Here is a 19,938-nt window from a genome sequence, read left to right as displayed (position 1 = left end):
TGGGAAGAAAAAAACGCGGCTTTTTATCTTAACGATTTCGTTATAGCAGCTTCTTGTGAAAGAATCCAATGCGTCACCCGCGTGGCAGGCGAGTATTCTACCACGGAACCACCAACGCTTGTTACGCGGTTATATATTTAGTAAAAGGAAAAAAATGATTTTTAAACAAGTTCGTAATACCCCGGGAAGAAAAAAAAACGCGGCTTTTTATCTTAACGATTACTTTATAGCAGCTTCTTGTGAAAGAATCCAATGCGTAACCCACGTGGCAGGCGAGTATTTTACCATTGAACCACCAACGTTTGTTACGCGGTTATATATTTAGTAAAAGGACAAAAATGATTTTTAAACGAGTTCGTAATAACCCGCGAAGAAAAAAACGCGGCTTTTTATCTTAACGGTTTCGTTATAGCAGCTTCTTGTGTAAGAATCCAATGCGTCACCCGCGTGGCAGGCGAGTATTCTACCACGGAACCACCAACGCTTGTTACGCGGTTATATATTTAGTAAAAGGACCAAAATGATTTTTAAACGAGTTCGTAATAACCCGGGAAGAAAAAACGCGGCTTTGTATCTTAACGATTTCGTTATAGCAGCTTCTTGTGTAAGAATCCAATGCGTCACCCGCGTGGCAGGCGAGTATTCTACCACTGAACCACAAACGCTTGTTACGCGGTTATATATTTAGTAAAAGGACAAAAATGATTTTTAAACGAATTCGTAATAACCCGGGAAGAAAAAAACGCGGCTTTTTATCTTAACGATTTCGTTATAGCAGCTTCTTGTGAAAGAATCCAATGCGTCACCCGCGTGGCAGGCGAGTATTTTACCACTGAACCACCAACGCTTGATACGCGGTTATATATTTAGTAAAAGGACAAAAATGATTTTTAAACGAGTTCGTTATACCCCGGGAAGAAAAAAACGCGGCTTTTTATCTTAACGATTTCGTTATAGCAGCTTCTTGTGAGAGAATCCAATGCGTTGGCCGGGAATCGGACCCGGGTCACCCGCGTGGCAGGCGAGTATTCTACCACTGAACCACCAACGCTTGTTACGCGGTCATATATTAAGTAAAAGGAAAAAATAATTTTTAAACGAGTTCGTAATACCCTGGGGAAAAAAACGCGGCTTTTTATCTTAACGATTTCTTTATCGCAGCTTCTTGTGAAAGAATCCAATGCGTCACCCGCGTGGCAGGCGAGTATTCTACCACGGAACCACCAACGCTTGTTACGAGGATATATATTTAGTAAAAGGACAAAAATGATTTTTAAACAAGTTCGTAATACCCCGGGAAGAAAAAAAAACGCGGCTTTTTATCTTAACGATTTCTTTATAGCAGCTTCTTGTGAAATAATCCAATGCGTAACCCGCGTGGCAGGCGAGTATTCTACCACTGAACCACCAACGCTTGTTACGCGGTTATATATTTAGTAAAAGGACAAAAATGATTTTTAAACGAATTCGTAATAACCCGGGAAGAAAAAAACGCGGCTTTTTATCTTAACGATTTCGTTATAGCAGCTTCTTGTGAAAGAATCCAATGCGTCACCCGCGTGGCAGGCGAGTTTTTTACCACTGAACCACCAACGCTTGATACGCGGTTATATATTTAGTAAAAGGACAAAAATGATTTTTAAACGAGTTCGTTATACCCCGGGAAGAAAAAAACGCGGCTTTTTATCTTAACGATTTCGTTATAGCAGCTTCTTGTGAGAGAATCCAATGCGTTGGCCGGGAATCGGACCCGGGTCACCCGCGTGGCAGGCGAGTATTCTACCACTGAACCACCAACGCTTGTTACGCGGTCATATATTAAGTAAAAGGAAAAAATAATTTTTAAACGAGTTCGTAATACCCTGGGAAAAAAAACGCGGCTTTTTATCTTAACGATTTCTTTATCGCAGCTTCTTGTGAAAGAATCCAATGCGTCACCCGCGTGGCAGGCGAGTATTCTACCACGGAACCACCAACGCTTGTTACGAGGATATATATTTAGTAAAAGGACAAAAATGATTTTTAAACAAGTTCGTAATACCCCGGGAAGAAAAAAAAACGCGGCTTTTTATCTTAACGATTTCTTTATAGCAGCTTCTTGTGAAATAATCCAATGCGTAACCCGCGTGGCAGGCGAGTATTCTACCACTGAACCACCAACGCTTGTTACGCGGTTATATATTTAGTAAAAGGACAAAAATGATTTTTAAACGAGTTCGTAATAACCCGCGAAGAAAAAAACGCGGCTTTTAATCTTAACGATTTCGTTATAGCAGCTTCTTGTGAAAGAATCCAATGCGTTGGCCGGGAATCGGACCCGGGTCACCCGCGTGGCAGGCGAGTATTCTACCACTGAACCACCAACGCTTGTTACACGGTTATATATTTAGTAAAAGGACAAAAATAATTTTTAAACGAGTTCGTAATACCCCGGGAAGAAAAAAAAACGCGGCTTTTTATCTTAACGATTTCTTTATCGCAGCTTCTTGTGAAAGAATCCAATGCGTCACCCGCGTGGCAGGCGAGTATTCTACCACTGAACCACCAACGCTTTTTTCGCGGTTATATATTCAGTAAAAGGACAAAAATGATTTTTAAACGAGTTCGTAATACCCCGGGAAGAAAAAAACGCGGCTTTTTATCTTAACGATTTCGTAATAGCAGCTTCTTGTGTAAGAATCCAATGCGTCACCCACGTGGCAGGCGAGTATTCTACCACGGAACCACCAACGCTTGTTACGCGGTTATATATTTAGTAAAAGGACCAAAATGATTTTTAAACGAGTTCGTAATAACCCGGGAAGAAAAAAACGCGGCTTTGTATCTTAACGATTTCGTTATAGCAGCTTCTTGTGTAAGAATCCAATGCGTCACCCGCGTGGCAGGCAAGTATTCTACCACTGAACCACCAACGCTTGTTACGCGGTTATATATTTAGTAAAAGGACAAAAATGATTTTTAAACGAATTCGTAATAACCCGGGAAGAAAAAAACGCGGCTTTTTATCTTAACGATTTCGTTATAGCAGCTTCTTGTGAAAGAATCCAATGCGTCACCCGCGTGGCAGGCGAGTGTTTTACCACTGAACCACCAACGCTTGATACGCGGTTATATATTTAGTAAAAGGACAAAAATGATTTTTAAACGAGTTCGTTATACCCCGGGAAGGAAAAAACGCGGCTTTGTATCTTAACGATTTCGTTATAGCAGCTTCTTGTGTAAGAATCCAATGCGTCACCCGCGTGGCAGGCGAGTATTCTACCACTGAACCACCAACGCTTGTTACGCGGTTATATATTTAGTAAAAGGACAAAAATTATTTTTAAACGAATTCGTAATAACCCGGGAAGAAAAAAACGCGGCTTTTTATCTTAACGATTTCGTTATAGCAGCTTCTTGTGAAAGAATCCAATGCGTCACCCACGTGGCAGGCGAGTATTTTACCACTGAACCACCAACGCTTGATACGCGGTTATATATTTAGTAAAAGGACAAAAATGATTTTTAAACGAGTTCGTTATACCCCGGGAAGAAAAAAACGCGGCTTTTTATCTTAACGATTTCGTTATAGCAGCTTCTTGTGAAAGAATCCAATGCGTTGGCCGGGAATCGGACCCGGGTCACCGGCGTGGCAGGCGAGTATTCTACCACGGAACCACCAACGCTTGTTACGCGGTTATATATTTAGTAAAAGGACCAAAATGATTTTTAAACGAGTTCGTAATAACCCGGGAAGAAAAAACGCGGCTTTGTATCTTAACGATTTCGTTATAGCAGCTTTTTGTGTAAGAATCCAATGCGTCACCCGCGTGGCAGGCGAGTATTTTACCACTGAACCACCAACGCTTGATACGCGGTTATATATTTAGTAAAAGGATAAAAATGATTTTTAAACGAATTCGTAATACCCTGGGAAGAAAAAAACGCGGCTTTTTATCTTAACGATTTCGTTATAGCAGCTTCTTGTGAAAGAATCCAATGCGTTGGCCGGGAATTGGACCCGGGTCACCCGCGTGGCAGGCGAGTATTCTACCACTGAACCACCAACGCTTGTTACGCGGTCATATATTTAGTAAAAGGACAAAAATAATTTTTAAACGAGTTCGTAATACCCTGGGGAAAAAAACGCGGCTTTTTATCTTAACGATTTCTTTATCGCAGCTTCGTGTGAAAGAATCCAATGCGTCACCCGCGTGGCAGGCGAGTATTCTACCACTGAACCACCAACGCTTGTTACGCGGTTATATATTTAGTAAAAGGACAAAAATGATTTTTAAACGAATTCGTAATAACTCGGGAAGAAAAAAACGCGGCTTTTTATCTTAACGATTTCGTTATAGCAGCTTCTTGTGAAAGAATCCAATGCGTCACCCACGTGGCAGGCGAGTATTTTACCACTGAACCACCAACGCTTGATACGCGGTTATATATTTAGTAAAAGGACAAAAATGATTTTTAAACGAGTTCGTTATACCCCGGGAAGAAAAAAACGCGGCTTTTTATCTTAACGATTTCGTTATAGCAGCTTCTTGTGAAAGAATCCAATGCGTTGGCCGGGAATCGGACCCGGGTCACCCGCGTGGCAGGCGAGTATTCTACCACTGAACCACCAACGCTTGTTACGCGGTCATATATTTAGTAAAAGGACAAAAATAATTTTTAAACGAGTTCGTAATACCCTGGGGAAAAAAACGTGGCTTTTTATCTTAACGATTTCTTTATCGCAGCTTCTTGTGAAAGAATCCAATGCGTCACCCGCGTGGCAGGCGAGTATTCTACCACGGAACCACCAACGCTTGTTACGCGGTTATATATTTAGTAAAAGGACAAAAATGATTTTTAAACAAGTTCGTAATACCCCGGGAAGAAAAAAAAACGCGGCTTTTTATCTTAACGATTTCTTTATAGCAGCTTCTGGTGAAATAATCCAATGCGTAACCCGCGTGGCAGGCGAGTATTCTACCACTGAACCACCAACGCTTTTTACGCGGTTATATATTTAGTAAAAGGACAAAAATGATTTTTAAACGAGTTCGTAATAACCCGCGAAGAAAAAAACGCGGCTTTTAATCTTAACGATTTCGTTATAGCAGCTTCTTGTGAAAGAATCCAATGCGTTGGCCGGGAATCGGACCCGGGTCACCCGCGTGGCAGGCGAGTATTCTACCACTGAACCACCAACGCTTGTTACACGGTTATATATTTAGTAAAAGGACAAAAATAATTTTTAAACGAGTTCGTAATACCCCGGGAAGAAAAAAAAACGCGGCTTTTTATCTTAACGATTTCTTTATCGCAGCTTCTTGTGAAAGAATCCAATGCGTCACCCGCGTGGCAGGCGAGTATTCTACCACTGAACCACCAACGCTTTTTTCGCGGTTATATATTTAGTAAAAGGACAAAAATGATTTTTAAACGAGTTCGTAATACCCCGGGAAGAAAAAAACGCGGCTTTTTATCTTAACGATTTCGTAATAGCAGCTTCTTGTGTAAGAATCCAATGCGTCACCCGCGTGGCAGGCGAGTATTCTACCACTGAACCACCAACGCTTGTTACGCGGTTATATATTTAGTAAAAGGACAAAAATGATTTTTAAACGAGTTCGTAATAACCCGGGAAGAACAAAACGCGGCTTTTTATCTTAACGATTTCGTTATAGCAGCTTCTTGTGAAAGAATCCAATGCGTCACCCGCGTGACAGGCGAGTATTTTACCACTGAACCACCAACGCTTGTTTCGCCGTTATATATTTAGTAAAAGGACAAAAATGATTTTTTAACGAGTTCGTAATACCCCGGGCAGAAGAAAAACGCGGTTTTTTATCTTGACGATTTCGTTATAGCAGCTTCTTGTGTAAGAATCCAATGCGTTGGCCGGGAATCGAACCCGGTTCACCCGCGTGGCAGGCGCGTATTCTACCACTGAACCACCAACGCTTGTTACACGGTTATATATTTAGTAAAAGGACAAAAATAATTTTTAAACGAGTTCGTAATACCCCGGGAAGAAAAAAAAACGCGGCTTTTTATCTTAACGATTTCTTTATCGCATCTTCTTGTGAAAGAATCCAATGCGTCACCCGCGTGGCAGGCGAGTATTCTACCACTGAACCACCAACGCTTTTTTCGCGGTTATATATTCAGTAAAAGGACAAAAATGATTTTTAAACGAGTTCGTAATACCCCGGGAAGAAAAAAACGCGGCTTTTTATCTTAACGATTTCGTAATAGCAGCTTCTTGTGTAAGAATCCAATGCGTCACCCACGTGGCAGGCGAGTATTCTACCACGGAACCACCAACGCTTGTTACGCGGTTATATATTTAGTAAAAGGACCAAAATGATTTTTAAACGAGTTCGTAATAACCCGGGAAGAAAAAAACGCGGCTTTGTATCTTAACGATTTCGTTATAGCAGCTTCTTGTGTAAGAATCCAATGCGTCACCCGCGTGGCAGGCAAGTATTCTACCACTGAACCACCAACGCTTGTTACGCGGTTATATATTTAGTAAAAGGACAAAAATGATTTTTAAACGAATTCGTAATAACCCGGGAAGAAAAAAACGCGGCTTTTTATCTTAACGATTTCGTTATAGCAGCTTCTTGTGAAAGAATCCAATGCGTCACCCGCGTGGCAGGCGAGTGTTTTACCACTGAACCACCAACGCTTGATACGCGGTTATATATTTAGTAAAAGGACAAAAATGATTTTTAAACGAGTTCGTTATACCCCGGGAAGGAAAAAACGCGGCTTTGTATCTTAACGATTTCGTTATAGCAGCTTCTTGTGTAAGATTCCAATGCGTCACCCGCGTGGCAGGCGAGTATTCTACCACTGAACCACCAACGCTTGTTACGCGGTTATATATTTAGTAAAAGGACAAAAATGATTTTTAAACGAATTCGTAATAACCCGGGAAGAAAAAACGCGGCTTTTTATCTTAACGATTTCGTTATAGCAGCTTCTTGTGAAAGAATCCAATGCGTCAACCACGTGGCAGGCGAGTATTTTACCACTGAACCACCAACGCTTGATACGCGGTTATATATTTAGTAAAAGGACAAAAATGATTTTTAAACGAGTTCGTTATACCCCGGGAAGAAAAAAACGCGTCTTTTTATCTTAACGATTTCGTTATAGCAGCTTCTTGTGAAAGAATCCAATGCGTTGGCCGGGAATCGGACCCGGGTCACCCGCGTGGCAGGCGAATATTCTACCACTGAACCACCAACGCTTGTTACGCGGTCATATATTTAGTAAAAGGACAAAAATAATTTTTAAACGAGTTCGTAATACCCTGGGAAAAAAAACGCGGCTTTTTATCTTAACGATTTCTTTATCGCGGCTTCTTGTGAAAGAATCCAATGCGTCACCCGCGTGGCAGGCGAGTATTCTACCACGGAACCACCAACGCTTGTTACGCGGTTATATATTTAGTAAAAGGACAAAAATGATTTTTAAACAAGTTCGTAATACCCCGGGAAGAAAAAAAAACGCGGCTTTTTATCTTAACGATTTTTTTATAGCAGCTTCTGGTGAAATAATCCAATGCGTAACCCGCGTGGCAGGCGAGTATTCTACCACTGAACCACCAACGCTTTTTACGCGGTTATATATTTAGTAAAAGGACAAAAATGATTTTTAAACGAGTTCGTAATAACCCGCGAAGAAAAAAACGCGGCTTTTAATCTTAACGATTTCGTTATAGCAGCTTCTTGTGAAAGAATCCAATGCGTTGGCCGGGAATCGGACCCGGGTCACCCGCGTGGCAGGCGAGTATTCAACCACTGAACCACCAACGCTTGTTACACGGTTATATATTTAGTAAAAGGACAAAAATAATTTTTAAACGAGTTCGTAATACCCCGGGAAGAAAAAAAAACGCGGCTTTTTATCTTAACGATTTCTTTATCGCAGCTTCTTGTGAAAGAATCCAATGCGTCACCTGCGTGGCAGGCGAGTATTCTACCACTGAACCACCAACGCTTTTTTCGCGGTTATATATTTAGTAAAAGGACAAAAATGATTTTTAAACGAGTTCGTAATACCCCGGGAAGAAAAAAACGCGGCTTTTTATCTTAACGATTTCGTAATAGCAGCTTCTTGTGTAAGAATCCAATGCGTCACCCGCGTGGCAGGCGAGTATTCTACCACTGAACCACCAACGCTTGTTACGCGGTTATATATTTAGTAAAAGGACAAAAATGATTTTTAAACGAGTTCGTAATAACCCGGGAAGAACAAAACGCGGCTTTTTATCTTAACGATTTCGTTATAGCAGCTTCTTGTGAAAGAATCCAATGCGTTACCCGCGTGGCAGGCGAGTATTTTACCACTGAACCACCAACGCTTGTTACGCGGTTATATATTTAGTAAAAGGACAAAAATGATTTTTAAACGAGTTCGTAATACCCCGGGAAGAAAAAAAACGCGGTTTTTTATCTTAACGATTTCGTTATAGCAGCTTCTTGTGAAAAAATCCAATGCGTTGGCCGGGAATCGAACCCGGGTCACCCACGTGGCAGGCGAGTATTCTATCACTGAACCACCAACTCTTGTTACGCGGTTTTGTATTTAGTAAAAGGACAAAAAAATTTGTAAACGAGTTCGTAATGACCCGGGAAGAAAAAAAATGCCTCTTTTTATCTTAACAATTTCGTTATAGCAGCTTCTTGCGAAAGAATCGAATGCGTTGGCCGGGAATTGAACCCGGGTCACCCGCGTGGCAGGCGAGTATTCTACCACTGAACTACCAACGCTTTTTACGCAGTTATATATTTAGTAAAAGGACAAAAATGATTTTTAAACGAGTTCGTAATACCCCGGGAAGAAAAAAAACGCGGTTTTTTATCTGAACGATTTCGATATAGCAGCTTCTTGTGAAAGAATCCAATGCGTTGGCCGGGATTCGAACCCGGGTCACCCGCGTGGCAGGCGAGTATTCTACCACTGAAGCACCAACGCTTTTTACGCGGTAATATATTTAGTAAAAGGACAAAAATGAATTTTAAACGAGTTCGTAATACCCCGGGAAGAAAAAAAACACGGCTTATTACCTAAACGATTTCGTTATAGCAGCTTCTTGTGAAGGAATCCAATGCGTTGGCCGGGAATCGAACCCGGGTCACCTGCGTGGCAGGCGAGTATTCTACCACTGAACCACCAACGCTTGTTACGCGGTGATATATTTAGTAAAAGGACAAAAATGATTTATAAACGAGTTCGTAATACCCCGGGAAGAAAAAAAAACGCGGGTTTTTATCTTAACGATTTCGTTTAACAGCTTCTTGTGAAAAAATCCAATGCGTTGGCCGGGAATCGGACCCGGGTCACCCGCGTGGCAGGCGAGTATTCTACCACTAAACCACCTACGCTTGTTACGCGGTTATATATTTAAAAAAAGGACAAAAATGATTTTTAAACGAGTTCGTAATACCCCGGGAAGAAAAAAAACGCGGTTTTTTATCATAACGATTTCGTTATAGCAGCTTCTTGTGTAAGAATCCAATGCGTCACCCGCGTGGCAGGCGAGTATTCTACCACTGAACCACCAACAATTGTTACGCGCTTATATATTTAGTAAAAGGACAAAAATGATTTTTAAACGAATTCGTAATAACCCGGGAAGAAAAAAACGCGGCTTTTTATCTTAACGATTTCGTTATAGCAGCTTCTTGTGAAAGAATCCAATGCGTTACCCGCGTGGCAGGCGAGTATTCTACCACTGAACCACCAACTCTTGTTACGCGGTTATGTATTTAGTAAAAGGACAAAAAAAAATTGTAAACGAGTTCGTAATGACCCGGGAAGAAAAAAAAAACCTCTTTTTATCTTAACAATTTCGTTATAGCAGCTTCTTGCGAAAGAATCCAATGCGTTGGCCGGGAATTAAACCCGGGTCACCCGCGTGGCAGGCGAGTATTCTACCACTGAACTACCAACGCTTGTTACGCAGTTATATATTTAGTAAAAGGACAAAAATGATTTTTAAACGAGTTCGTAATACCCCGGGAAGAAAAAAAACGCAGTTTTTTATCTTAACGATTTCGTTATAGCAGCTTCTTGTGAAAGAATCCAATGCGTTGGCCGGGATTCGAACCCGGGTCACCCGCGTGGCAGGCGAGTATTCTACCACTGAAGCACCAACGCTTGTTACGCGGTCATATATTTAGTAAAAGGACAAAAATGATTTTTAAACGAGTTCGTAATACCCCGGGAAGAAAAAAAACACGGCTTATTACCTAAACGATTTCGTTATAGCAGCTTCTTGTGAAGGAATCCAATGCGTTGGCCGGGAATCGAACCCGGGTCACCCGCGTGGCAGGCGAGTATTCTACCACTGAACTACCAACGCTTGTTACGCAGTTATATATTTAGTAAAAGGACAAAAATGATTTTTAAACGAGTTCGTAATACCCCGGGAAGAAAAAAAACGCAGTTTTTTATCTTAACGATTTCGTTATAGCAGCTTCTTGTGAAAGAATCCAATGCGTTGGCCGGGATTCGAACCCGGGTCACCCGCGTGGCAGGCGAGTATTCTACCACTGAAGCACCAACGCTTGTTACGCGGTCATATATTTAGTAAAAGGACAAAAATGATTTTTAAACGAGTTCGTAATACCCCGGGAAGAAAAAAAACACGGCTTATTACCTAAACGATTTCGTTATAGCAGCTTCTTGTGAAGGAATCCAAGGCGTTGGCCGGGAATCGAACCCGGGTCACCCGCGTGGCAGGCGAGTATTCTACCACTGAACTACCAACGCTTGTTACGCAGTTATATATTTAGTAAAAGGACAAAAATGATTTTTAAACGAGTTCGTAATACCCCGGGAAGAAAAAAAACGCAGTTTTTTATCTTAACGATTTCGTTATAGCAGCTTCTTGTGAAAGAATCCAATGCGTTGGCCGGGATTCGAACCCGGGTCACCCGCGTGGCAGGCGAGTATTCTACCACTGAACCACCAACGCTTGTTACGTGGTTATATATTTAGTAAAAGGACAAAAGTGATTTTTAAACGAGTTCGTAATACCCCGGGAAGAAAAAAAAACGCGGTTTTTTATTTTAAGGATTTCGTTATAGCAGCTTTTTGTGAAAGAATCCAATGCGTCACCCGCGTGGCAGGCGAGTATTCTACCACTGAAACACCAACGCTTGTTACGCGTTTATATATTTAGTAAAAGGACAAAAATGATTTTTAAACGAGTTCGTAATAACCCGGGAAGAAAAAAACGCGGCTTTTTATCTTAACGATTTCGTTATAGCAGCTTCTTGTGAAAGAATCCAATGCGTTGGCCGGGAATCGAACCCGGGTCACCCGCGTGGCAGGCGAGTATTTTACAATTGAACCACCAACTCTTGTTACGCGGTTATGTATTTAGTAAAAGGACAAAAATGATTTGTAAACGAGTTCGTAATACCCCGGGAAGAAAAAAAACGCGGCTTTTTATCTTAACGATTTCGATATAGCAGCTTCTTGTGAAAGAATCCAAAGCTTCACCCGCGTGGCAGGCGTGTATTCTACCACTGAACCACCAACGCTTGTTACGCGGTTATATATTTAGTAAAAGGACAAAAATGATTTTTAAACGAGTTCGTTATACCCCGGGAAGAAAAAAAAACGCGGTTTTTTATTTTAAGGATTTCGTTATAGCAGCTTTTTGTGAAAGAATCCAATGCGTCACCCGCGTGGCAGGCGAGTATTCTACCACTGAAACACCAACGCTTGTTACGCGTTTATATATTTAGTAAAAGGACAAAAATGATTTTTAAACGAGTTCGTAATAACCCGGGAAGAAAAAAACGCGGCTTTTTATCTTAACGATTTCGTTATAGCAGCTTCTTGTGAAAGAATCCAATGCGTTGGCCGGGAATCGAACCCGGGTCACCCGCGTGGCAGGCGAGTATTTTACAATTGAACCACCAACTCTTGTTACGCGGTTATGTATTTAGTAAAAGGACAAAAATGATTTGTAAACGAGTTCGTAATACCCCGGGAAGAAAAAAAACGCGGCTTTTTATCTTAACGATTTCGATATAGCAGCTTCTTGTGAAAGAATCCAAAGCTTCACCCGCGTGGCAGGCGTGTATTCTACCACTGAACCACCAACGCTTGTTACGCGGTTATATATTTAGTAAAAGGACAAAAATGATTTTTAAACGAGTTCGTAATAACCCGGGAAGAACAAAACGCGGCTTTTTATCTTAACGATTTCGTTATAGCAGCTTCTTGTGAAAGAATCCAATGCGTTACCCGCGTGGCAGGCGAGTATTTTACCACTGAACCACCAACGCTTGTTACGCGGTTATATATTTAGTAAAAGGACAAAAATGATTTTTAAACGAGTTCGTAATACCCCGGGAAGAAAAAAAACGCGGTTTTTTATCTTAACGATTTCGTTATAGCAGCTTCTTGTGAAAAAATCCAATGCGTTGGCCGGGAATCGAACCCGGGTCACCCACGTGGCAGGCGAGTATTCTATCACTGAACCACCAACTCTTGTTACGCGGTTTTGTATTTAGTAAAAGGACAAAAAAATTTGTAAACGAGTTCGTAATGACCCGGGAAGAAAAAAAATGCCTCTTTTTATCTTAACAATTTCGTTATAGCAGCTTCTTGCGAAAGAATCGAATGCGTTGGCCGGGATTCGAACCCGGGTCACCCGCGTGGCAGGCGAGTATTCTACCACTGAAGCACCAACGCTTTTTACGCGGTAATATATTTAGTAAAAGGACAAAAATGAATTTTAAACGAGTTCGTAATACCCCGGGAAGAAAAAAACACGGCTTATTACCTAAACGATTTCGTTATAGCAGCTTCTTGTGAAGGAATCCAATGCGTTGGCCGGGAATCGAACCCGGGTCACCTGCGTGGCAGGCGAGTATTCTACCACTGAACCACCAACGCTTGTTACGCGGTTATATATTTAGTAAAAGGACAAAAATGATTTATAAACGAGTTCGTAATACCCCGGGAAGAAAAAAAAACGCGGGTTTTTATCTTAACGATTTCGTTTAACAGCTTCTTGTGAAAAAATCCAATGCGTTGGCCGGGAATCGGACCCGGGTCACCCGCGTGGCAGGCGAGTATTCTACCACTAAACCACCTACGCTTGTTACGCGGTTATATATTTAAAAAAAGGACAAAAATGATTTTTAAACGAGTTCGTAATACCCCGGGAAGAAAAAAAACGCGGTTTTTTATCATAACGATTTCGTTATAGCAGCTTCTTGTGTAAGAATCCAATGCGTCACCCGCGTGGCAGGCGAGTATTCTACCACTGAACCACCAACGCTTGTTACGCGCTTATATATTTAGTAAAAGGACAAAAATGATTTTTAAACGAGTTCGTAATGACCCGGGAAGAAAAAAAAAACCTCTTTTTATCTTAACAATTTCGTTATAGCAGCTTCTTGCGAAAGAATCCAATGCGTTGGCCGGGAATTAAACCCGGGTCCTCCGCGTGGCAGGCGAGTATTCTACCACTGAACTACCAACGCTTGTTACGCAGTTATATATTTAGTAAAAGGACAAAAATGATTTTTAAACGAGTTCGTAATACCCCGGGAAGAAAAAAAACGCAGTTTTTTATCTTAACGATTTCGTTATAGCAGCTTCTTGTGAAAGAATCCAATGCGTTGGCCGGGATTCGAACCCGGGTCACCCGCGTGGCAGGCGAGTATTCTACCACTGAAGCACCAACGCTTGTTACGCGGTCATATATTTAGTAAAAGGACAAAAATGATTTTTAAACGAGTTCGTAATACCCCGGGAAGAAAAAAAACACGGCTTATTACCTAAACGATTTCGTTATAGCAGCTTCTTGTGAAGGAATCCAATGCGTTGGCCGGGAATCGAACCCGGGTCACCCGCGTGGCAGGCGAGTATTCTACCACTGAACTACCAACGCTTGTTACGCAGTTATATATTTAGTAAAAGGACAAAAATGATTTTTAAACGAGTTCGTAATACCCCGGGAAGAAAAAAAAACGCAGTTTTTTATCTTAACGATTTCGTTATAGCAGCTTCTTGTGAAAGAATCCAATGCGTTGGCCGGGATTCGAACTCGGGTCACCCGCGTGGCAGGCGAGTATTCTACCACTGAAGCACCAACGCTTGTTACGCGGTCATATATTTAGTAAAAGGACAAAAATGATTTTTAAACGAGTTCGTAATACCCCGGGAAGAAAAAAAACACGGCTTATTACCTAAACGATTTCGTTATAGCAGCTTCTTGTGAAGGAATCCAAGGCGTTGGCCGGGAATCGAACCCGGGTCACCCGCGTGGCAGGCGAGTATTCTACCACTGAACCACCAACGCTTGTTACGTGGTTATATATTTAGTAAAAGGACAAAAGTGATTTTTAAACGAGTTCGTAATACCCCGGGAAGAAAAAAAAACGCGGTTTTTTATTTTAAGGATTTCGTTATAGCAGCTTTTTGTGAAAGAATCCAATGCGTCACCCGCGTGGCAGGCGAGTATTCTACCACTGAAACACCAACGCTTGTTACGCGTTTATATATTTAGTAAAAGGACAAAAATGATTTTTAAACGAGTTCGTAATAACCCGGGAAGAAAAAAACGCGGCTTTTTATCTTAACGATTTCGTTATAGCAGCTTCTTGTGAAAGAATCCAATGCGTTGGCCGGGAATCGAACCCGGGTCACCCGCGTGGCAGGCGAGTATTTTACAATTGAACCACCAACTCTTGTTACGCGGTTATGTATTTAGTAAAAGGACAAAAATGATTTGTAAACGAGTTCGTAATACCCCGGGAAGAAAAAAAACGCGGCTTTTTATCTTAACGATTTCGATATAGCAGCTTCTTGTGAAAGAATCCAAAGCTTCACCCGCGTGGCAGGCGTGTATTCTACCACTGAACCACCAACGCTTGTTACGCGGTTATATATTTAGTAAAAGGACAAAAATGATTTTTAAACGAGTTCGTTATACCCCGGGAAGAAAAAAAACGCGGTTTTTTAATTTAAGGATTTCGTTATAGCAGCTTTTTGTGAAAGAATCCAATGCGGTGGCCGGGAATCAGACCCGGGTCACCCGCGTGGCAGGCGAGTATTCTACCATTGAACCACCAACGCTTGTTACGCGGTTATATATTTAGTAAAAGGACAAAAATGATTTTTAAACGAGTTCGTAATACCCCGGGAAGAAGAAAAAAACGCGGCTTTTTATCTTAACGATTTCTTTATAGCAGCTTCTTGTAAAAGAATCTAATGCGTCACCCGCGTGGCAGGCGAGTATTCTACCACTGAAACACCAACGCTTGTTACGCGTTTATATATTTAGTAAAAGGACAAAAATGATTTTTAAACGAGTTCGTAATAACCCGGGAAGAAAAAACGCGGCTTTTTATCTTAACGATTTCAATATAGCAGCTTCTTGTGAAAGAATCCAATGCGTTGGCAGGGAATCGAACCCGGGTCACCCGCGTGGCAGGCGAGTATTTTACCACTGAACCACAAACTCTTGTTACGCGGTTATGTATTTAGTAAAAGGACAAAAATGATTTGTAAATGAGTTCGTAATACCCCGGGAAAAAAAATGCGCCTTTTTATCTTAACATTTTCGTTAAGGCAGCTTGTTGTGAAAGGATCTAATGCGTTGGCCGGGAATAGGACCCGGGTCACCCGCGTGGCAGGCGAGTATTCTACCACTGAACCACCAACGCTTGTTACGCGGTTATATATTTAGTAAAAGGACGAAAATGATTTTTAAACGAGTTCGTAATACCCCGGGAAGAAAAAAACGCGGCTTTTTCTCTTAACGATTTCGTTATAGCAGCTTCTTGTGAAAGAATCCAATGCGTTGGCCGGGAATCGAACCCGGTCACCCGCGTGGCAGGCGAGTATTTTACCACTGAACCACCAACTCTTGTTACGCGGTTATGTATTTAGTAAAAGGACAAAAATGATTTGTAAACGAGTTCGTAATACCCCGGGAAGAAAAAAAACGAGGCTTTTTATCTTAACGATTTCGATATAGCAGCTTCTTGTGAAAGAATCCAAAGCTTCACCCGCGTGGCAGGCGTATATTCTACCACTGAACCACCAACGCTTGTTACGCGGTTATTTATTTAGTAAAAGGACAAAAATGATTTTTAAACGAGTTCGTTATACCCCGGGAAGAAAAAAACGTGGCGTTTTATCTTAACGATTTCTATATAGCAGCTTCTTGTGAAAGAATCCAATGCGTCACCCGCGTGGCAGGCGAGTATTTTAACACTGAACCACCAACGCTTGTTACGCGGTTATATATTTAGTAAAAGGCCAAAAATGATTTTTAAACGAGTTCGTAATACCCCGGGAAGAAAAGAAATGTGGCTTTTTATCTTAACGATTTCGATATAGCAGCATCTTTTGAAAGAATCCAAAGCTTCACCCGCGTGGCAGGCGAGTATTCTACCACTGAACCACCAACGCTTGTTACGCGGTTATATATTTAGTAAAAGGACAAAAATGATTTTTAAACGAGTTCGTAATACCCCGGGACGAAAAAAAATGTGGCTTCTTATCTTAACGATTTCGTTATAGCAGCTTCTTGTGAAAGAATCCAATGCGTCACCCGCGTGGCAGGCGAGTATTTTAACACTGAACCACCAACGCTTGTTACGCGGTTATATATTTAGTAAAAGGGCAAAAATGATTTGTAAACGAGTTCGTAATACCCCGGGAAGAAAAAAAACGCGGCTTTTTATCTTAACGATTTCGATATAGCACCTTCTTGTAAAAGAATACAAAGCTTCACCCGCGTGGCAGGCGTGTATTCTACCACTGAACCACCAACGCTTGTTACGCGGTTATATATTTAGTAAAAGGACAAAAATGATTTTTAAACGAGTTCGTTATACCCCGGGAAGAAAAAAACGTGGCGTTTTATCTTAACGATTTCGTTATAGCCGCTTCTTGTGAAAGAATCCAAAGCGTCACCCGCGTGGCAAGCGAGTATTTTACCACTGAACCACCAACGCTTGTTACGCGATTATATATTTAGTAAAAGGACAAAAATGATTCTTAAACGAGTTCGTAATAAACCGGGAAGAAAAAAAACGCGGCTTTTTATCTTAACGATTTCGATATAGCAGCTTCTTGTGAAAGAATCCAAAGCTTCACCCGCGTGGCAGGCGAGTATTCTACCACTGAACCACCAACGCTTGTTACGCGGTTATATATTTAGTAAAAGGACAAAAATTATTTTTAAACGAGTTCGTAATACCCCGGGAAGAAAAAAAATTTGGCTTTTTATCTTAACGATTTCGTTATAGCAGCTTCTTGTGAAAGAATCCAATGCGTCACCCGCGTGGCAGGCGAGTATTTTAACACTGAACCACCAACGCTTGTAACGTGATTATATATTTAGTAAAAGGACAAAAATGATTCTTAAACGAGTTCGTAATATCCCGGGAAGAAAAAAAACGCGGCTTTTTATCTCAACGATTTCGTTATAGCAGCTTCTTGTGAAAGAATCCAATGCGTCACCCGCGTGGCAGGCGAGTATTTTAACACTGAACCACCAACGCTTGTTACGCGGCTATATATTTAGTAAAAGGACAAAAATGATTTTTAAACGAGTTCGTAATACCCCGGGAAGAAAAAAAATTTGGCTTTTTATCTTAACGATTTCGTTATAGCAGCTTCTTGTGAAAGAATCCAATGCGTTGGCCGGGAATCGGACCCGGGTCACCCGCGTGGCAGTCGAGTATTCTACCACTGAACCACCAACGTTTGTTACGCGGTTATATATTTAGTACAAGGACAAAAATGATTTTTAAACGAGTTCGTATTACCCCGGGAAGAAAAAAAACGCGGCTTTTTATCTTAATGATTTCTTTATAGCAGCTTTTTGTGAAAGAATCCAATGCGTTGGCCGGGAATCGAACCCGGGTCACCCGCGTGGCAGGCGAGTATTCTACCACTGAACCACCAACGCGTGTAACGCGGTTATATATTTAGTAAAAGGACAAAAATGATTTTTAAACGAGTTCGTAATACCCCGGGAAGAAAAAAAACGCGGCTTTTTTTCTTAACGATTTCGTTACAGCATCTTCTTGTGATGATCCAATGCGTTGGCCGGGAATCGAACCCGGGTCACCCGCGTGGCAGGCGAGTATTCTACCACTGAACAACCAACGCTTGTTACGCGGTTATATATTTAGTAAAAGACCAAAAATTATTTTTAAACGAGTTCGTAATACCCCGGGAAGAAAAAAAAACGCGGCTTTTTATCTGAACGATTTCGATATAGCAGCTTCTTGTCGAAGAATCCAATGCGTCCCCCGCGTGGAAGGCGAGTATTCTACCACTGAACCATCAACGCGTGTTACGTGGTTATATATATAGTAAAAGGACAAACATGATTTTTAAACGAGTTCGTAATACCCCGGGAAGAAAAAAAATGTGGCTTTTTATCTTAACGATTTCGTTATAGCAGCTTCTTGTGAAAGAATCCAATGCGTCACCCGCGTGGCAGGCGAGTATTTTAACACTGAACCACCAACGCTTGTTACGCGGTTATATATTTAGTAAAAGGCCAAAAATGATTTTTAAACGAGTTCGTAATACCCCGGGAAGAAAAGAAATGTGGCTTTTTATCTTAACGATTTCGATATAGCAGCATCTTTTGAAAGAATCCAAAGCTTCACCCGCGTGGCAGGCGAGTATTCTACCACTGAACCACCAACGCTTGTTACGCGGTTATATATTTAGTAAAAGAACAAAAATGATTTTTAAACGAGTTCGTAATACCCCGGGACGAAAAAAAATGTGGCTTTTTATCTTAACGATTTCGTTATAGCAGCTTCTTGTGAAAGAATCCAATGCGTCACCCGCGTGGCAGGCGAGTATTTTAACACTGAACCACCAACGCTTGTTACGCGGTTATATATTTAGTAAAAGGGCAAAAATGATTTGTAAACGAGTTCGTAATACCCCGGGAAGAAAAAAAACGCGGCTTTTTATCTTAACGATTTCGATATAGCACCTTCTTGTGAAAGAATCCAAAGCTTCACCCGCGTGGCAGGCGTGTATTCTACCACTGAACCACCAACGCTTGTTACGCGGTTATATATTTAGTAAAAGGACAAAAATGATTTTTAAACGAGTTCGTTATACCCCGGGAAGAAAAAAACGTGGCGTTTTATCTTAACGATTTCGTTATAGCCGCTTCTTGTGAAAGAATCCAAAGCGTCACCCGCGTGGCAGGCGAGTATTTTACCACTGAACCACCAACGCTTGTTACGCGATTATATATTTAGTAAAAGGACAAAAATGATTCTTAAACGAGTTCGTAATATCCCGGGAAGAAAAAAAACGCGGCTTTTTATCTTAACGATTTCGATATAGCAGCTTCTTGTGAAAGAATCCAAAGCTTCACCCGCGTGGCAGGCGAGTATTCTACCACTGAACCACCAACGCTTTTTACGCGGTTATATATTTAGTAAAAGGACAAAAATGATTTTTAAACGAGTTCGTAATACCCCGGGAAGGAAAAAAAACGTGGCGTTTTATCTTAACGATTTCTATATAGCAGATTCTTGTGAAAGAATACAATGCGTTGGCCGGGATTCGAAACCGGGTCACCCGCGTGGCAGGCGAGTATTCTATCACTGAACCACCAACGCTTGTTACGCGGTTATATATTTAGTAAAAGGACAAAAACGATTTTTAAACGAGTTCGTAATACCCCGGGAAGAAAAAAAAATGTGGCTTTTTATCTTAACGATTTCGTTATAGCAGCTTCTTGTGAATGAATCCAATGCGTCACCCGCGTGGCAGGCAAGTATTTTACCACTGAACCACCAACGCTTGTTACGCGGTTATATATTTAGTAAAAGGGCAAAAATGATTTTCAAACGAGTTCGTAATACCCCGGGAAGAAAAAAACGCGGCTTTTTATCTTAACGATTTCGTTATAGCAGCTTCTTG

At 41.3% G+C, this 19,938-nt stretch overlaps 28 non-coding genes across 28 annotated transcripts; all 28 read right to left on the bottom strand.

Annotated features, from left to right (window-relative positions):
* Positions 1-980: 980 nt before the first annotated feature.
* TRNAG-GCC (transfer RNA glycine (anticodon GCC)) lies at positions 981-1,051 on the bottom strand. The gene has a single exon. It is a non-coding gene; the product is annotated as a tRNA-Gly (tRNA).
* Positions 1,052-1,729: 678 nt separating this feature from the next.
* TRNAG-GCC (transfer RNA glycine (anticodon GCC)) lies at positions 1,730-1,800 on the bottom strand. Its single transcript has one exon. It is a non-coding gene; the product is annotated as a tRNA-Gly (tRNA).
* A 496-nt stretch (positions 1,801-2,296) lies between these two features.
* TRNAG-GCC (transfer RNA glycine (anticodon GCC)) lies at positions 2,297-2,367 on the bottom strand. Its single transcript has one exon. It is a non-coding gene; the product is annotated as a tRNA-Gly (tRNA).
* Positions 2,368-3,979: 1,612 nt separating this feature from the next.
* On the bottom strand, positions 3,980-4,050 carry TRNAG-GCC (transfer RNA glycine (anticodon GCC)). Its single transcript has one exon. It is a non-coding gene; the product is annotated as a tRNA-Gly (tRNA).
* A 495-nt stretch (positions 4,051-4,545) lies between these two features.
* On the bottom strand, positions 4,546-4,616 carry TRNAG-GCC (transfer RNA glycine (anticodon GCC)). The gene has a single exon. It is a non-coding gene; the product is annotated as a tRNA-Gly (tRNA).
* Positions 4,617-5,113: 497 nt separating this feature from the next.
* On the bottom strand, positions 5,114-5,184 carry TRNAG-GCC (transfer RNA glycine (anticodon GCC)). The gene has a single exon. It is a non-coding gene; the product is annotated as a tRNA-Gly (tRNA).
* A 682-nt stretch (positions 5,185-5,866) lies between these two features.
* TRNAG-GCC (transfer RNA glycine (anticodon GCC)) lies at positions 5,867-5,937 on the bottom strand. The gene has a single exon. It is a non-coding gene; the product is annotated as a tRNA-Gly (tRNA).
* Positions 5,938-7,163: 1,226 nt separating this feature from the next.
* Positions 7,164-7,234, bottom strand: TRNAG-GCC (transfer RNA glycine (anticodon GCC)). The gene has a single exon. It is a non-coding gene; the product is annotated as a tRNA-Gly (tRNA).
* A 497-nt stretch (positions 7,235-7,731) lies between these two features.
* Positions 7,732-7,802, bottom strand: TRNAG-GCC (transfer RNA glycine (anticodon GCC)). Its single transcript has one exon. It is a non-coding gene; the product is annotated as a tRNA-Gly (tRNA).
* An 886-nt stretch (positions 7,803-8,688) lies between these two features.
* TRNAG-GCC (transfer RNA glycine (anticodon GCC)) lies at positions 8,689-8,759 on the bottom strand. The gene has a single exon. It is a non-coding gene; the product is annotated as a tRNA-Gly (tRNA).
* Positions 8,760-8,893: 134 nt separating this feature from the next.
* On the bottom strand, positions 8,894-8,964 carry TRNAG-GCC (transfer RNA glycine (anticodon GCC)). Its single transcript has one exon. It is a non-coding gene; the product is annotated as a tRNA-Gly (tRNA).
* Positions 8,965-9,098: 134 nt separating this feature from the next.
* On the bottom strand, positions 9,099-9,169 carry TRNAG-GCC (transfer RNA glycine (anticodon GCC)). The gene has a single exon. It is a non-coding gene; the product is annotated as a tRNA-Gly (tRNA).
* Positions 9,170-9,873: 704 nt separating this feature from the next.
* TRNAG-GCC (transfer RNA glycine (anticodon GCC)) lies at positions 9,874-9,944 on the bottom strand. Its single transcript has one exon. It is a non-coding gene; the product is annotated as a tRNA-Gly (tRNA).
* A 134-nt stretch (positions 9,945-10,078) lies between these two features.
* Positions 10,079-10,149, bottom strand: TRNAG-GCC (transfer RNA glycine (anticodon GCC)). Its single transcript has one exon. It is a non-coding gene; the product is annotated as a tRNA-Gly (tRNA).
* A 134-nt stretch (positions 10,150-10,283) lies between these two features.
* Positions 10,284-10,354, bottom strand: TRNAG-GCC (transfer RNA glycine (anticodon GCC)). The gene has a single exon. It is a non-coding gene; the product is annotated as a tRNA-Gly (tRNA).
* Positions 10,355-10,488: 134 nt separating this feature from the next.
* Positions 10,489-10,559, bottom strand: TRNAG-GCC (transfer RNA glycine (anticodon GCC)). The gene has a single exon. It is a non-coding gene; the product is annotated as a tRNA-Gly (tRNA).
* Positions 10,560-10,693: 134 nt separating this feature from the next.
* Positions 10,694-10,764, bottom strand: TRNAG-GCC (transfer RNA glycine (anticodon GCC)). The gene has a single exon. It is a non-coding gene; the product is annotated as a tRNA-Gly (tRNA).
* A 134-nt stretch (positions 10,765-10,898) lies between these two features.
* TRNAG-GCC (transfer RNA glycine (anticodon GCC)) lies at positions 10,899-10,969 on the bottom strand. Its single transcript has one exon. It is a non-coding gene; the product is annotated as a tRNA-Gly (tRNA).
* A 1,662-nt stretch (positions 10,970-12,631) lies between these two features.
* On the bottom strand, positions 12,632-12,702 carry TRNAG-GCC (transfer RNA glycine (anticodon GCC)). Its single transcript has one exon. It is a non-coding gene; the product is annotated as a tRNA-Gly (tRNA).
* A 133-nt stretch (positions 12,703-12,835) lies between these two features.
* On the bottom strand, positions 12,836-12,906 carry TRNAG-GCC (transfer RNA glycine (anticodon GCC)). The gene has a single exon. It is a non-coding gene; the product is annotated as a tRNA-Gly (tRNA).
* A 522-nt stretch (positions 12,907-13,428) lies between these two features.
* Positions 13,429-13,499, bottom strand: TRNAG-GCC (transfer RNA glycine (anticodon GCC)). The gene has a single exon. It is a non-coding gene; the product is annotated as a tRNA-Gly (tRNA).
* A 134-nt stretch (positions 13,500-13,633) lies between these two features.
* Positions 13,634-13,704, bottom strand: TRNAG-GCC (transfer RNA glycine (anticodon GCC)). Its single transcript has one exon. It is a non-coding gene; the product is annotated as a tRNA-Gly (tRNA).
* Positions 13,705-13,838: 134 nt separating this feature from the next.
* Positions 13,839-13,909, bottom strand: TRNAG-GCC (transfer RNA glycine (anticodon GCC)). Its single transcript has one exon. It is a non-coding gene; the product is annotated as a tRNA-Gly (tRNA).
* A 135-nt stretch (positions 13,910-14,044) lies between these two features.
* Positions 14,045-14,115, bottom strand: TRNAG-GCC (transfer RNA glycine (anticodon GCC)). The gene has a single exon. It is a non-coding gene; the product is annotated as a tRNA-Gly (tRNA).
* A 134-nt stretch (positions 14,116-14,249) lies between these two features.
* On the bottom strand, positions 14,250-14,320 carry TRNAG-GCC (transfer RNA glycine (anticodon GCC)). Its single transcript has one exon. It is a non-coding gene; the product is annotated as a tRNA-Gly (tRNA).
* Positions 14,321-17,873: 3,553 nt separating this feature from the next.
* On the bottom strand, positions 17,874-17,944 carry TRNAG-GCC (transfer RNA glycine (anticodon GCC)). The gene has a single exon. It is a non-coding gene; the product is annotated as a tRNA-Gly (tRNA).
* Positions 17,945-18,076: 132 nt separating this feature from the next.
* On the bottom strand, positions 18,077-18,147 carry TRNAG-GCC (transfer RNA glycine (anticodon GCC)). The gene has a single exon. It is a non-coding gene; the product is annotated as a tRNA-Gly (tRNA).
* A 1,416-nt stretch (positions 18,148-19,563) lies between these two features.
* Positions 19,564-19,634, bottom strand: TRNAG-GCC (transfer RNA glycine (anticodon GCC)). Its single transcript has one exon. It is a non-coding gene; the product is annotated as a tRNA-Gly (tRNA).
* Positions 19,635-19,938: the final 304 nt, after the last annotated feature.

The sequence above is a fragment of the Leiobunum rupestre genome, chromosome 6 (assembly GCF_980474605.1).
Source record: "Leiobunum rupestre chromosome 6, qqLeiRupe1.1.hap1, whole genome shotgun sequence".
Lineage (NCBI taxonomy): Eukaryota > Metazoa > Arthropoda > Arachnida > Opiliones > Sclerosomatidae > Leiobunum > Leiobunum rupestre.
The sequence above is the reverse complement of the archived record's forward strand: the minus strand, read 5'-3'. Positions and strand labels throughout refer to the sequence as shown.